A 14,511-nucleotide genomic window follows, 5' to 3' on the forward strand; every position below is an offset into this window, starting at 1 on the left:
AATAGCAATAGGACTCCTCCTGGCCTTCTCAAAGCTGTGCAAGCCAGTTTCTCTCAAGAGTGCTGCTTTAGTGCTCTTTTAACTCTCCTCTGTAAGGTTGAAGGTACATGTCTTGTGTTTGGACAGAAGAAGGTTTGTTCTGTCTTCAAGCTATTTTTCTAATGTTCCCAGAGCAGTAGCTGAAGGATCCCTAAAAAGCCTCAAGACAAGAAAATATATTGGAATATCTCAGATAAAAGTGTCTGACCTTTACAATGGGGAACAAGAAAAACAACCAAAGCTTGATGCTTTCCACAAACAGGACTGGTCCTGTTTTCATTACAAGAAGACACAATGACATAATAAAATTGCTTGAAACTCCAAACAGCCACCCACCCACCTCCCTTTTGTTTATCTCTAGGGCCTTTCTGATGCCACCCCTGCTAGAGATTTATGTGACAGTATTTGCTCTATGGAAGAAAATGGTTTTCTTACTTCTGTTGTCTCCCTTGTTATGTACTGAAGTATTCTTCTCATTACTGAGAACTTTAGCATGTTTAATAGTTCTTACCTGCATATTCTTTTCCCTCCTTTTATTCCAGTGCCACTACAGATTGATGTGTAGGCTAGAAACCTCTAATGTCATCTTTATTTGAGGCATGTACCCACATTGGCTTTGCAATCTCTACTGGTGTTAGAAGCAACATCAGACTGGCAACACCATCCTATTTTTACTCTTTATATAGCCTCCTCTGTGCCAGTAAAGTGCTTACGCCCACAGCTGAATTCCAGATCTGCTAGAAACGCTGCATAAGGTAGATCCAGCAGAAGTTCTCACATGTTTTCTCTGCCATTCTCTACCCTTCCTTTCAACTGGATATGTGTTTTCCTGAGGCAGGGGGAAAAGAACAGATAAGATAAAAGGCTGGAGATTACTCTAGATTGTACTCTGGAGAATTGCTGTTACAGGTACTTCTCCCCTGCTACAGGACAAGGGTGGCTGCCGGGGGCTGAAGTTCTGCCACTCCAGCCCCCCAGTGCACACCATATTCAGACCATGTCTCCAGGGAAAGGAATGCATGAAAATGGGGTCTTTGGGCATTATTCCTTACTCTGTGTCAGCAAGAAAGATTGCATCCTTCACTGCTACTTCGTAAGGAAGCTTACTTCCAGCAGCTCTCCCTAGTAACAACTGACCGCTTCACACCAGCTCAGTGTCACAATCAACTTGCTGAGCTGAGCCCAAAACAACTTAAAAAGTAGAAGAGCTGCTGCTTTGAGAAGCTTCTGCTGGAGACTGGCACTTGCTACCTTGTTTTTCCTCCCATATGCACAATACCCAGTTTGTGAACTGCTAATCTAGACTGCTGGTCTGGATACATTCAAGAAATTTATTTCCATGGCAGAGAATAAATAGGCTATAGAGCTAGAGACAGGTCCCCTATAAGCAGTAGTCCTCTTTGCCATGGCCTCATCGGGGTTGTACCTGTTCCTTCTAATAGATGATCCTGTTCTACTCATTTTTTGTTAAGTATTGATCATCTCTTCCGTCATCTCCAAGGCAATTGTGTGTCATTTGTGCAGGATTACCTTCCATATGTCAGCAAGCGTTGTGCAAAGTAGAGTTTAGAAAAGTTACCATTGTGTAGTCTGCTCATAGTGTTTTCCCATCATCACAGCATGAAATCCTGAGACAGTTTTGCTACATCAGATGACCATCAATAGTTGCTAAAGGGTTGCGGGTGTTTCAATGCTTCAGAATGGCTTGATGGCCAGTCTTCAGTCCCTGGTGTTAGGTAAGGCCAAGTCCATGTGGCAGTGGTCTGATTGCTATGGAAGACCTTGTTAACTCTTAGTAACTTTAACCTAATGTACTTATCATTAGTACCGGGGCGGGGGGGGGAGATGTTTGTTTTTGTTTTGTTTTGGGGTTTTTTTGTCTTTTTCTACAAGGGCAAAGACCTTTGAGGTTTTATCATTGATATTATTTATCTTCCCTTTTCATGACTGAGCTTCATAGGCATCTAGGAGAAGAAAGATTTAGAGTCTTGATTGTTTGTCTAGCCCTCTGTGTTATTCTAAATGGAAGCCTTGGCATTATCCTGTTTATTCTACCTGTAGAAAAAATTTATATCTGGCTATCCATAGATATTTTCTAACAATTATGTGCTGGATAGTATTGTCTTATTGAGGAGCTAAAGTGTCAGCTTGTTGTAACTTTTTTGATTATTTTACTGTTACATTACTTGGATTACCTTACAATTTCTAAATAGTACAGGCAATATAGTAGGGAAGTCAACCTTTTTGGTAATTCTGCAAACTAATTACTTGGTCACCCATTTGTATCATTGCAAAGCACTGTCACTTTGAGGACTGATGCAGACTTGATAATGTCGTGTCATGTCTATTTAGACTGTGATTCTCAGGATCTATGAAGTACATTTTGAAAATCATATAACGAAGAATTGTAAACACAAGCAAAGTATATATATATATGTATATTTTTTTTTAACAATTGCCTGCTCTGTGAGGTGTGGTCTGCCTTTGCTTCCATTTCACTGTGTGTATCCATCAGTAATTTCACATGATGGAATGGAAGACAGGTCAGAGTGGTATCTGCTGTGGTCAAAAGCACAAAGAAGTGCTCATTCCACTCGGTGCCAAGAAAATCTGGTTCTAGTGCCCAGGAGATGCCTCAACCAAGAGTGGAAAAGATGTGTTTACTCTGAGAACAAGACATGAAAAGGTTAGTAACCATTTTTTCCCTTTCTACGTAGGACACATCCCTAGCCATATAGCCTTTCTCACAATGGAAATTATTGCTTTGAGAATTGTGTACAGATAAAAGTCACTATGAGGAACCATTACATTGCTTTTTAAATATAGATGTATATGTGTTTGGGGGGATGGGCTACTTTTTCTGTAGTAGTGATACTTACTATCTCTTTGATTAATGATGTTGTCTTCCAGCCTAGAAAAATAAGTGTATTGAAGTAGACTGTAGAGTGTATTTTTGTTCTGTGCAGTAATGTTGCTTTATTTCTTCATAAAAGGCAATTAGATAACAAATCACATCTTAGATCTCAGTGACATCTCTCCTCACAGATTCAGTTTTTAGAAGGAAAATTTTCTGATGGAACTTCTTTAGTTGTCCTAGGCATTCATGTTTTTCTTTATTAAAGTCTCATTTTCTACACGAGAAAAAAGAAATTAGTAATAACTGCAACAGAGGAAAAGTATATTTTTGCTAGCACGTCAGCATGATTTTGTACTGCTTCTACATTTATGGGCCATTTTCTGCTCTGCCCTACCCTGTGTGCAGATATTTGGGGACAAGTGAGCAAAAAGGTCTGTACACTGGTTCTCTGTTCTCCTTGTAGCCACTCCAGCATCCCGGCCCCTGTACACAGCCTCTGTTCTCAAACAGAGGTCATTTCAGGGGAAGGAGCAGTCAGAACACCTTTGTGTACAGATAGCCAGCTCTCTTGTAATAATCAGTTGTGCTCCTAGTTGTATCTGGCCCTGACCCTCACTGAGGAAGGTGCAACCCACCTCCTTTACATTGTTGTGCCACTGCAGGCATAAGAACAGGGATGAAACTGAGTTGATGTGGACGATCTGTAAGTATTAAGAGAAACCACACAGTAAGGACAGCCACTGTGAACTTGTTGTCTCCAGACACTGGGCTTTTTTTTTTTTTTCTGCTATGTAATTCACATCCTCAAGTTCGCTTAAACAGGCACCACAATGCGAAGTGATGCGTGAGATAATGGATAATGTGTCCGTACAATGTGTGCTGGGGTGAATTCAGGTGCGTATTTCCTGGATTCTTTTATTACAGTGGATTTTGCTACTCTCTGAATTATTAGTGGATTGTTTGTTCTGGAGACATGGGAGTAATTGTGAACATCTGTGAAACACTTGTAGCATATTGACTTTTTAAGCAAGTATCCACACTATGAAGTGGTGGTGTGAGCAACTGATGAGTTGTGTAAACTGACATTTACCTGTCCTTTAATTTTCCAGGGTCATATCAAGCTAGGTTTTTCTTTTTTTTTTTTAGGGCACAGATAAGACTTACATTAAGGTCAGTATTTAACTTGTAACTTGAGCTAAGATTACAGCAAAACCGAATCTAATATCAAATTTCAAAGAAGCCTGCAGGAGTGGCTCTTAGATCAAAAAGTAATAGTTGATCTGACGTGCCAGTCTCATTCATGTATGGGCCTTTTGAAGAATAAAAGTATTAATTCCTATGAACACAAAGGCAAAACCTAGGGCAGTGAGGGCACTTATCATCCAAGCATGAACTCTGAATTAAAGACTACAAGGAAGCATAGTTATACATTTGATTTGCTAATCTTGTGTGCGGATTCAAACTATGTTGCTATTGTAAAGCCTCCAATTCCATTGAGCTTCTGACTGCCCCAAACAGACCATTTTGCTGGCCATTGCTGAGCTCTGTGCTGCCCCGCCTAGATCGCTATAAGTATCCCAGAAAATTATTCTAAAGCTAGAACAGGCATGTCTAGATTATTCTGCAGCCAATGTTATGACTGCATTTTTAATTACTGTGAGTTAACATAATTTTTTCCTTTATGAGGACACCTCTTGGAGGCATTTCTCTTTGATTTTATTGTTTCTGTTGGTATAAGATAAAAGCCACTCAGACTAAAGGAGTACAGAAGTTCTTTTTCCTATGGAAAAAAAATATATGCCAGTGTGAACACATCTTACATGGAAAAAAAAAAAAGTCAGTTGCACTTCACACTTTTCAAACTCTAAGCCATGATGTACACTAGAGGCTTTAAAGTAACTTTAAACGGGACCTTATGATGCATACATTTTGGGTAATTTAGGACTTTTTAGAAACAAATATTGTGTTACAGAATTATTTTTACATATATTCAGATTTAGTTGTGTTGATCAACTATAGCTAGCTATGTAGATGTTTTGTGGCAGAGAAGTGACAAAGCAAACAATATAGAATGCTAAACTGATATGGGCCATATTGAATTAATCTTCAGTATTTGACTTGAATTCATAAAGGTTTTAGTTGAATCCTTAAATTCACTCATTTTCAACAGGTAAGAATTAGAATATTACTATTTACAGTAGAAAAAATGGCTTGCTAGAATACTACATGTCCTGAAGTTTTCTCATCTAAATATAATTTAACCTAAGTATACTTATCAGTGACTCAAAAAAAGTTTTATGTTGAATAAAACGACATACTCAAAAATCACTTGACTGAGATACAATGTGTTTCGTGAATAGCCAATTTAAGACAACATGAACAAACACCAAAACAATTGTTTAATGAGGGCAGTAGTTCTGCTTTGTAAGAGTGCTGTTTGGGAGCTAGTGATATCCTGAATTTCCATTAGTTTCCCATGTGACAGTGATCTTTTCCCTTCATGGCTGCGCATCTATATCCATTGCTGCCTTCATGAATCTTAGTTCACCTCTTGGCTGTATACACCGGGAGGTCCTGCTGGCGTAAGTGGAATGTAATTATGCTCTGGAAAAACAGGATTTCTGGATTCTTGTTTGTTCCCTGTATTGGATGTACAGTGCCTGTTCTTTTATTGCTCTGAAAGCTGAGCAGACATGGCACTCAAATATTAATCCTCTATAGATAACTGTTCGTCCTAGGTCAGCAGGAATGTTCATGGAAGGGCTTGATACAGTTCTGCATTTCCATTTTCAGTTACTGTTGAAATGGCCGTATCTTCTACTTGATAATATTAATTTTTCCCATGAAATCAAGCAATTCTGTTCCATTTGGTATTATCAGTTTAGAATTTAAATGTTTTTCTTAATGCAATTCCATATAGGTTATTTGTAATTATAAAGTATAGTTAATTAATTTCAAAATGCATACAGAACTGTTCAGGATAACCATCCATTAACACATCATGTGTGCCCACCCTAATCTACAATTTTATCTCTTCCGCCAAGTTTTTCACTAAGTAATGTCAAACTTGCTATATTTTGCATAATAAGATGTTTTTAATGCATAAAATGTGGCTAGCTATGTTTTAATGTATAGATGGATGTGACCCGCCATATGATGGGGATATCAGTGGGAATGCTGCTGTTAGAATACTGTCAGACACTCTGTGTATGATAGATACAATATCTGTATTGAAGATAGGTTAGGTACAAATTCCAGATTGTAATATCTACATTTCAATGTATATATACATATATTAGTATACCTTGGTATACAAACCACTTTATCCAAATACATTCTTTACCAAACTGGTGTTCTAGATGAGCACAAATCATACAGTTTGGTAGCAAGTAATTTATGCATATGTATGAATACATCTAAAAATACCATTTATATCTAACTTACTGCTATTCCAATGGATTTTATATTTTTGCCTTTTATATGGATTGTAAATGAGATTAATTTCTCCATTTTAATATTTTCTGTATGACTTTCTAGTCAAGAGTTCTATCACGCAGAAGAAGAAACCAAGGGAAGTTATTAAAACCTACATGGCACAGATAATGTATTTAGATTTCCTTGTAGTGGATGTTTCCCCGTATTGTCACATGCAAATGAAACCTTTTTAAACCTGATTGTTTGAATTGCAGACCATATTGCAAAAACAACAGTCATTTGCAATAAATCTTTAGTTTTCTTTAGTTTTCAATCTCGTGTTCTAGTAAGACAGACTGGAAAGAAACCAAGTATTGGGATTTTGTGTGACTCACTGTGGTAGGTAGTTCTTAATCTCTGAAGAACATACAGTCTGCAGTCCCTGGAAAGTCTGTACACTGTTGATTGTATAGGAGGTATTTGAATTTCTTAATGTATTACCAAACACTTGGTTAGTAAATAATGCTTTACCTGAGTGAACCTTGCTTACAGAGAAATTCCGAGCTAGATATAGTATACCACAGACTTAAGTGAGAACACGTTTTGTTTTTCTCATATCTGTGATCTGGAATGACAGCATAGGAGGGAGGTATACTGTGCCAGAAGCTCTTTGTAAAATCCAACCCCCCCTCAAAATACATGAGAGTTTCATGTTTTGTTACGTACTCTGTATGTGAAAAAGGCTCATCCAGCTTGCAAATCTTTTAAAAAGAAGTTACTATTATTGCTGATGTGGATGTCTAGAAATGTGTGCTAACTATTGTTTACAAACATGCAGAGTAAATATTTCTGATGTTGAAATAGTACGGAGTTAATTAAATTGCATGATCTTGCATCAAGACTAGCAAAAATGTAATTATTCACAGGCAGGGTTGTGAATTATTTTGGTTGGATTTTTGGCATTACACTTGAAGTAAATTTTGTTTTGTGAAGCAGAAAGTCTGGTTTTGAGGTGAGATATGCCTTGGATTTTGTAAACTTGTTCACAGTATTTCCTTTCACTACCGATCATTCTTATACCATGTGTTCTAAACTAAACAGTCCAGATTCCAGATGAATGTTGATGTCTACAGTACAAACAACTGTTTTATCATGCTTTAGTTTTGGTGAGTTATTTCCTCTCTTCAACTCTGTTATCTATGAAAAAATTATCCATCTTGAAATTGATCAGTTCCCATTATCCCCAGTTACTCTGGCTTCAGCACAGTGCTGCACCGTATAAGATTCAATGTGGGTATTGTTTTAAACCAAGCCTTCCTCTGTTAATAGTGTTTAAAGTCCTTACTGATCATTACAGAAACATTTAAGGGTTTTAATTGGTAAATGTACTAAATAAGTTCTTGTAACTTTCTTTACCTAATTTAACCTTTATATATATATATATATGTTTTTTCTATGTTTTTGCCTTATCTGAGTTATTTCTACTCCTCCTATAATCTTATGTATTTGAAAGCTGTAGAAACCTTTGCTAAACTTTGTATAGTGTGACTTCCTTCATGGAAGTCACATCTCATATTTAGTTGCTTATCTCATTGGGCTTACTTGCTTAAATGCTCTGCTGTGTCAGGGTTTAAGAATTTAATCCTTTACAACACCTAAGTATTGCATCACATATATGAAGATTAAAAAAGCCAGTGTCCAGGTTGGAGAATGCTAGGAACCCAGTTTTTGTATTAATCTAATGAGAACCAAGAGTTAGTCCTCTCAGACATTAATTTTCCTTCCGTGCTTCATTTCTGATTTGAGCCTTTGAGAGTTTGGGTTTTTCTGAAAGGAGCCGAAAACCAGGGTTGTTCTCTGAAGTACATGAAGGCGGCAGGAACAAAGTCTGTAAATAACAGTTCTGCATAGAATCAAATATGAGAATTTTATTAGAGTATTTGTTGGAGTTTTTTATTACAGTTGTGAGGGGTGTTCACTCTTATAAAATAAGAAACAAATTGCAGTTTCCTTTTTGCAAGAATCTGTCATCCTTATATAAGCATAGATTCAGGCCTTCCTCTAAGTCTCCTGTGGTTTTTATCACACTTCTTTTTTTTTTCTATCTTGAGTATTTATCAGGAAGGTTATCATTATACAGGCTTTCCAAAAGATTTCCTTGTTACAAAGAGCTTTCTGCCAGGCCTCTGACAAAAAAAAAAAATCAGAAAATGTCTTCAGCCAAATTCATTAATTCAACAGGATGGTATCAGTGATACTGGCTGAGCAAAATTAAGTCTAATAATGAAGAGATTAACATTTCTCTGACTACAACGCCTTAATTTTTAATGAAACCCTGCTGTTTATTCCAAAACTTCAAGGAATGTCCTCAATATAATTATTTTGAAATTTCCAACTGATTGTGATTATATATGAAACATTTGGTTTCTGTTAAGTCTATTTGATTTTGCTAGAGCATTTTTAGGTGGTCAAGCAAAGAAAGTCAGAAGCCCTCACTTAGAACAGAAAAATAGGGACTTGTGGTTCAGGGAAATGGAATCATGAAAGGCAAGGGAAGTTTTAATTGGTGAAGTGGATGGTATTAGGATAGGTGACATCAAGGTTCTGGTAGGATTTTTTTTGTTGTCAGAAAATACAAGTCTTCAAATGCAAAATATTTTCCTAGAATTAAAAGAATTCTCATCATCTAGTTGAGAAGCAGGTGAGTTGCTCCATTTTTATCTCTGTTTTCCAGCCGAGCAAGCAAGATCCTGAGGGAAGCATGGAGATATACAGTTATTTCATTTACTAAATGCAGCTATTATCTCTTTGTTTTCAAGGCCTCCCTGTGCAGGAATCTTTGAGATCTGAAGATCAACATTCACCGCTTTACATGTCCCATACTGAAAAATACTCCACACATGAAGTCTTGTAACATCTTGCGGTAAGACCCTTGGAACCCATTTAGACATTGCTCCATATGCAGGGTTTTGTTTTGCCACTGTACTGTGGAAAGAACTATTGCCATCAGATAAACTCTGTTTGGATTGGGAAGGCACTTAGAAATACATATAGCTGCTTGCAGTTTAATAAAAAATTGTGGAACTCTATACCTTGTGAAGCAGTGTTCTGCCTTTTTTTTTTTCCCTTCTCTCTAACACAAAGGCTTTATGTGAACTGGTTTACTGGTAAGTCAGTTATATAAGACATGTTTCATATGTCATGTTATTGTTCACTATTGGAAATGATCTGTTTGACTTGTTGGGTGAAATTAATAGCATTGTTGAAAAATGTAGACTGCTTCTGGCTTCATTGTAATAGGCTTGTATGACCATGATTGTGATGACACTTACAGTTTATTATCAATCTCCAGCAACTTAAGCAAGGAATTCTGAGGCTTGGTAAATTGGAAAATTAAATTAACCTTTCTTGGTCCTTCTAGATGTAACTAGTTTGTCTTTGACACATCTACAACTTCTTAGGGGTGGCTTATAATTATATGGAGTTTTAAAGGCAGAGCATTATGTAATTCCATCCTGTATCAACATTTCACAGTATGGTAATAATACACAGGCTACTGTTGGAAAACTTATAGTAAACTAACAGCACAATTATTCCTTCGTGTGTATGTTTCCAGGGATTAAAAAAACAAATAACAGTCTATCAGCCTCATGCTTAAAATAGGTGCATGGTGCCTATGGCTCATATGCACTGCTATGGCTCACCCAGTTTTTATCACTGTGCTTTGATTTTTGTCACCTTTTGTGAGTCAGGGTCCATTAGCTTCAATAAAAACCTGGATTAGAAGCATCCACTGACTGTATCTGTGTTCTAGGAACTGGTGTTAAAAATTCAGTATCTGGGATTCATGCTTTGAGGAAGATGTAGTGGAATGCTGTGCTACAGAGGTGGCTTTTGGAAAGAAGCCATTTGTGGTGAAGATTCTTGTAAAGGTTGTTAACCTCTGTATCCTTAAACTATATTTATATAACTTCCTAAATGATTTCTGCAATTTCAGTTGGAATATATTCCCTGACTAAAACAATTCTGTTAATACAGCTGTTATCTTTTGCCCCATAGAGCCCACCTTTCAGTTATGGCTGAAGTAATCTCTGGGTAACTTCTAAGATAGCTCCACTGGTTAAAATTTTTCATGTATGTGTGCTTGAATATTAATTAGATTGTTAGGCTTATTAACATTTTTATTACTGCATTTTGTTGAGATATAGGCTGCCATCTAGAAAGTCTATATGTTGGCTTATAATCTTGCAGAAGTCGTTATTAGCTTGACAGCTGTTTTGTTGGAATTTGGAGTGCATTTGTTGCATTCACCTACTTTTGCTAAAATTTTTAATTCTGTAATGTAAATGCACTGGAAGGCTATGATAGATGCATGATTTTCTATTAGAAATATTTAAATTTCAGTCTTTCTAAAAAATGAATGCATGTTAATGCAACTGGGGATGTATACCTTGTTCTATTTCATTTTATCTTGACAGTGCTTGTATATTTTCTTCTTCATCAGTCTCAGTTTCTCCATCAGAAAGCATGTTCACATTTGAAAAGTTTTTCATGAGCAACTTGCATCTTTTTTCAGAATACTGATATCTTACCCAGAACTTGTCTGGGAGCTCCAGAGAACAGTAGTGTGTGAACTAAGACTGCACGTTACACGTTAAATCGTACTGGAGTCCATGTTCCTCACTGAAGAACAGTGCCATGATGAAGTATTTTGAGGTTAGTGTGGAACGTGAGGGCTGATTTTTCTGACAAATACGAGGTCCAGATTTGGACAGTGAATCTGCCTCACAGAAAACTGGGTCAGCTCACCTTGTCTGTCTCTTTGCTGTCATCACAACTGGGGCATAAGAGATTAGGGACTGATTTTTATCCTGGAAAATGTGATGGAGTAGATCATATGATTTATGCTGATGTCACTTTGCTTCTGCAAATATGTGTGCTTTGGTGGACGGACTTGAGAGAACAACATTTGAAGTTTCCCAAGCCAACAGCATAATAAAAAAGGAGCACTTTGGTTTCCTAAAGCTCAAATTATCTTTATAAGACCAAATTCCAAACTCTGAACCACTGAATTTTGAGTAATAAGTGTCACACTGGCATTTTGTACTGCCTATAGTGAGATGAACCCACAACTTATAGCATTAGCTACATCTACGTGTCCCATATTTTATCTAAATCTACCTGTCCTGGCAGTGTCTTGTCGTGCATCTTTTTTCACATAGGAAAGGAAGTCAGGCTTAATTTTGATACTCTAGGTAGACTGCTTGTCCTTTCACAGGCACATTGATAGTGGGCAGCTCTGTTGGGTTTGCCATGGATGGTGTTTCTAGGAGGTGTAACATCAGTGGGACTGGAAGATGTTCACCGCCTTGCCTCGGGCAATAGTGAGACAGTTGTGTTATGTCAATGTGCACCGTGCGTGTCACTTTTCCATAGCCCTGATCAAAATTTGGTTCTTTAGCCAGAATAATTTTTAAGCTGCATAAGTAAGACCATTTCTGCAGCGTGCATTTTTAAGTTATTATCTAATGGAGCGTAATTTGGCCTTTGCTAGGCCTTTTTATTTTAATGGTTGCAGAGGTTAATGGGATGTCTCGTGTTCAGATTTTAATGCAACCTTTATATGGCTGCAGAAAATAGCTTAGTGATGCAACCCTTATACTAGTAAGCCTGAGGATCCCTGGAAGTATAGACTGGTTGCAGTATATTAAGGCTCTTCCTCACTCAGAGCCACTATAGTTACAACCTTTTTTATGTTTGCATGCAAATAACCAAGTCTTGTTAGAGTTTCACTATTCCCAACTTCCTCCCCCCAGGCCTTGTTACGATGTCCTATTGAGCTGAAATAAGAACCCGTGTCCCTCTCCTGGGCTCTGTTCCAGCAGTACTTAGGTACTGGGGAACAGATGCTTCTTTTTCATACTGTCTACTGTTTGCTTGCAGTTCCTGCCCAGTTCCTTTAAATCACAGCACTGAGATGCCAGCAATCCAAGTACCAGAGATTCTGCTTCATTTCTCCGTTAAGAAATCTGATTTGGCAGTTTTCTGTTATTTGACTGGAACTTTTAAGGACACCTTAATTTTATGAATTTTGGCTTTCTGTAAAATACTTCATATGCTGTAAATGAAGATGTATCATCTCAGAATCGAGAGTCACATGTTTAATTGCAAATGACTTGAACTTACTGCATTTTGGTGTAATTCCGTGATGTCCTCACCCAAAAAGCAGCACATGATTATTTGTAAGCTTGCCACATCTAGGAGGAAATTTGATAAGGCTTCCAGAATCTGCGTTGTAAGGCCAGTAATTGCTGTGATCCAATAAGGGAGCCCTCTGTGGTGGCATCACTCGAGAGAGTAAGCGTGGTGTGACTGCTGCTGGCTTCTCGAATCACGCTGTCTAATGAAAGATTAATGAGGAGCTGATGCTTTGTAACAAAGATGTAATACTGCCACCAGGTCACAAGTTTTATTCGAACCAATCAATATAATTCATTCTCCTAAAGGTAGCTAATGATAGCACGCTTATGAGAAATGAGAAGGCCTGCAATGTAAACCAGCCTGCTCATTTTTACTGTGTCAGCTTTACAGAAACAGTATTCATTTTATAATGTCATCTAAACCTTGGAAAGAAATAAGAGTTTACATTCTGAAGTAAAATGCTAAGAAAACTTTAAAAAAAAAGTTGAAACTCAAGAAAACTGAACTAACATAATCCTTATATTAAGAATAAATTAGAATTAAAACTCAATGAGACATAAGGGGTGGGAAAGGAAAAAGTCTCATATTCTCGGTTAATAGTATCTGAAAGGCAAAAGAGAGTTTGATCTGACCTTAGGATTTAAGGATTAGATGTTCAGTAATGTCTGTGATTTTAATCCTAGGAGTGTTTTCTCCTCACTTGCCTATATGAAAGGTGAGGGTCAAGTCCTCATGTATGTCATATTGACCCATCTGAGAAAAGAGGGAAAGAAATTGGACCATCATTCTTCTTCTCTTCTTGTACTAACAGAGGGCCAGATAAGTTTCTGATGTATTCTAGATAAGGCTTTTTTTTTTTTTCTAATTATACCAGCTATATTAATTACAGAAAGCAAGTATAGGACAGAGAGGAAGGTACGTGTTCAAGTATTTCCCTTAGAGGTAATCCTATGAGACACTGAACAATCTGAGAATTAGAGGGCAGAATGAGGAAACACAGAGGCAAGATTTTTTTCTGAACTTCTCACTCAAAGGTTTTAGCGATAAGTACCTTTGAGTGAGATTTTGCGTTCTTGCTGCTAAGTAATATTGTGGTGTGAAAGTGTTGGTGGTGAGTTACTATAGCTACACAAGGAATAAGATACTATAAAACGTGAATGATGGAGTTTGACTTTGGAGCTCTTGATAATGAGACAAGTTTTCAAGCTGCAAAGTGGGAACTCCCTACTTTTATCCTAAAAAAAAACCCAAACAAAAACAAAACAAAAGAAACCAAACAACAATAACAAAAAACAACCAACCAAACAAAAAACAAACCCCACAACCATTCAAATTCTCTAATGAAAGATTCTGATTTTCATAGCAAAGTACTATTGCTGCCCTCGTGGTACATATAGGACCATAATGGCCTGGCTCCAGTTACTGCTTAGGTACAAAATATTTTTTAAAATCATGACAATTTATTTCCTAAATGAAAACAGTATTTGGTTAACATTTAGGATACTTGCCTGTGTGGTACTTTATATCTAGATTGGTAACATAAATTTTGTAAATGTTAGCATTATTTTCATTAAAAATGTTACATTCTTAATACCTGGAAAAATTTAAGTTGCCACCAAAAATGTCAATTTGTTATCAAAATGTCAAAACATCAATACCAGATCTAGAAAACACATTCAAAGCCCGGAGAATTTTGATGCTGACATCATTTTCCAGGAGCACAGGTACACGAAACCCTCCCTTGCAGTGAGTAAGCAGTCTATTTGGTGAGTAAGCCACTTCTAAAGCACTGAATAGCAGTTCTAATAGCAATTTCAAACTCATATTTTGCCACTTCTACACAGTTGTAAGGAAGATGTATATTGTCATTAGATGACATTTCTTAATGTTTAGCTTTCTGGTTTTCATTATACAGTAGGGATGAGAACAAATTCATCACCCCTAGCTGCAATTTGAGGATCTTTGCTTCAGTCAGTGAGGCAATCTCTTCTATTTAATTT

The 14,511-nt window shown here is 37.1% G+C and overlaps 1 protein-coding gene across 4 annotated transcripts in view; it reads left to right on the forward strand.

Annotated features, from left to right (window-relative positions):
• Window positions 1–14,511, forward strand: part of PACC1 (proton activated chloride channel 1) — a 91,853-nt gene that overhangs the window by 11,193 nt on the left and 66,149 nt on the right. For all 4 annotated transcript variants that reach the window (XM_071806004.1, XM_071806000.1, XM_071806002.1 and 1 more), the window contains one exon: window positions 9,130–9,233. The gene's annotated coding sequence lies outside the window, so the exon portion shown is untranslated. The remainder of the gene's footprint in view (window positions 1–9,129; window positions 9,234–14,511) is intronic.

The sequence above is a fragment of the Patagioenas fasciata genome, chromosome 3 (assembly GCF_037038585.1).
Source record: "Patagioenas fasciata isolate bPatFas1 chromosome 3, bPatFas1.hap1, whole genome shotgun sequence".
NCBI classification, from domain to species: domain Eukaryota; kingdom Metazoa; phylum Chordata; class Aves; order Columbiformes; family Columbidae; genus Patagioenas; species Patagioenas fasciata.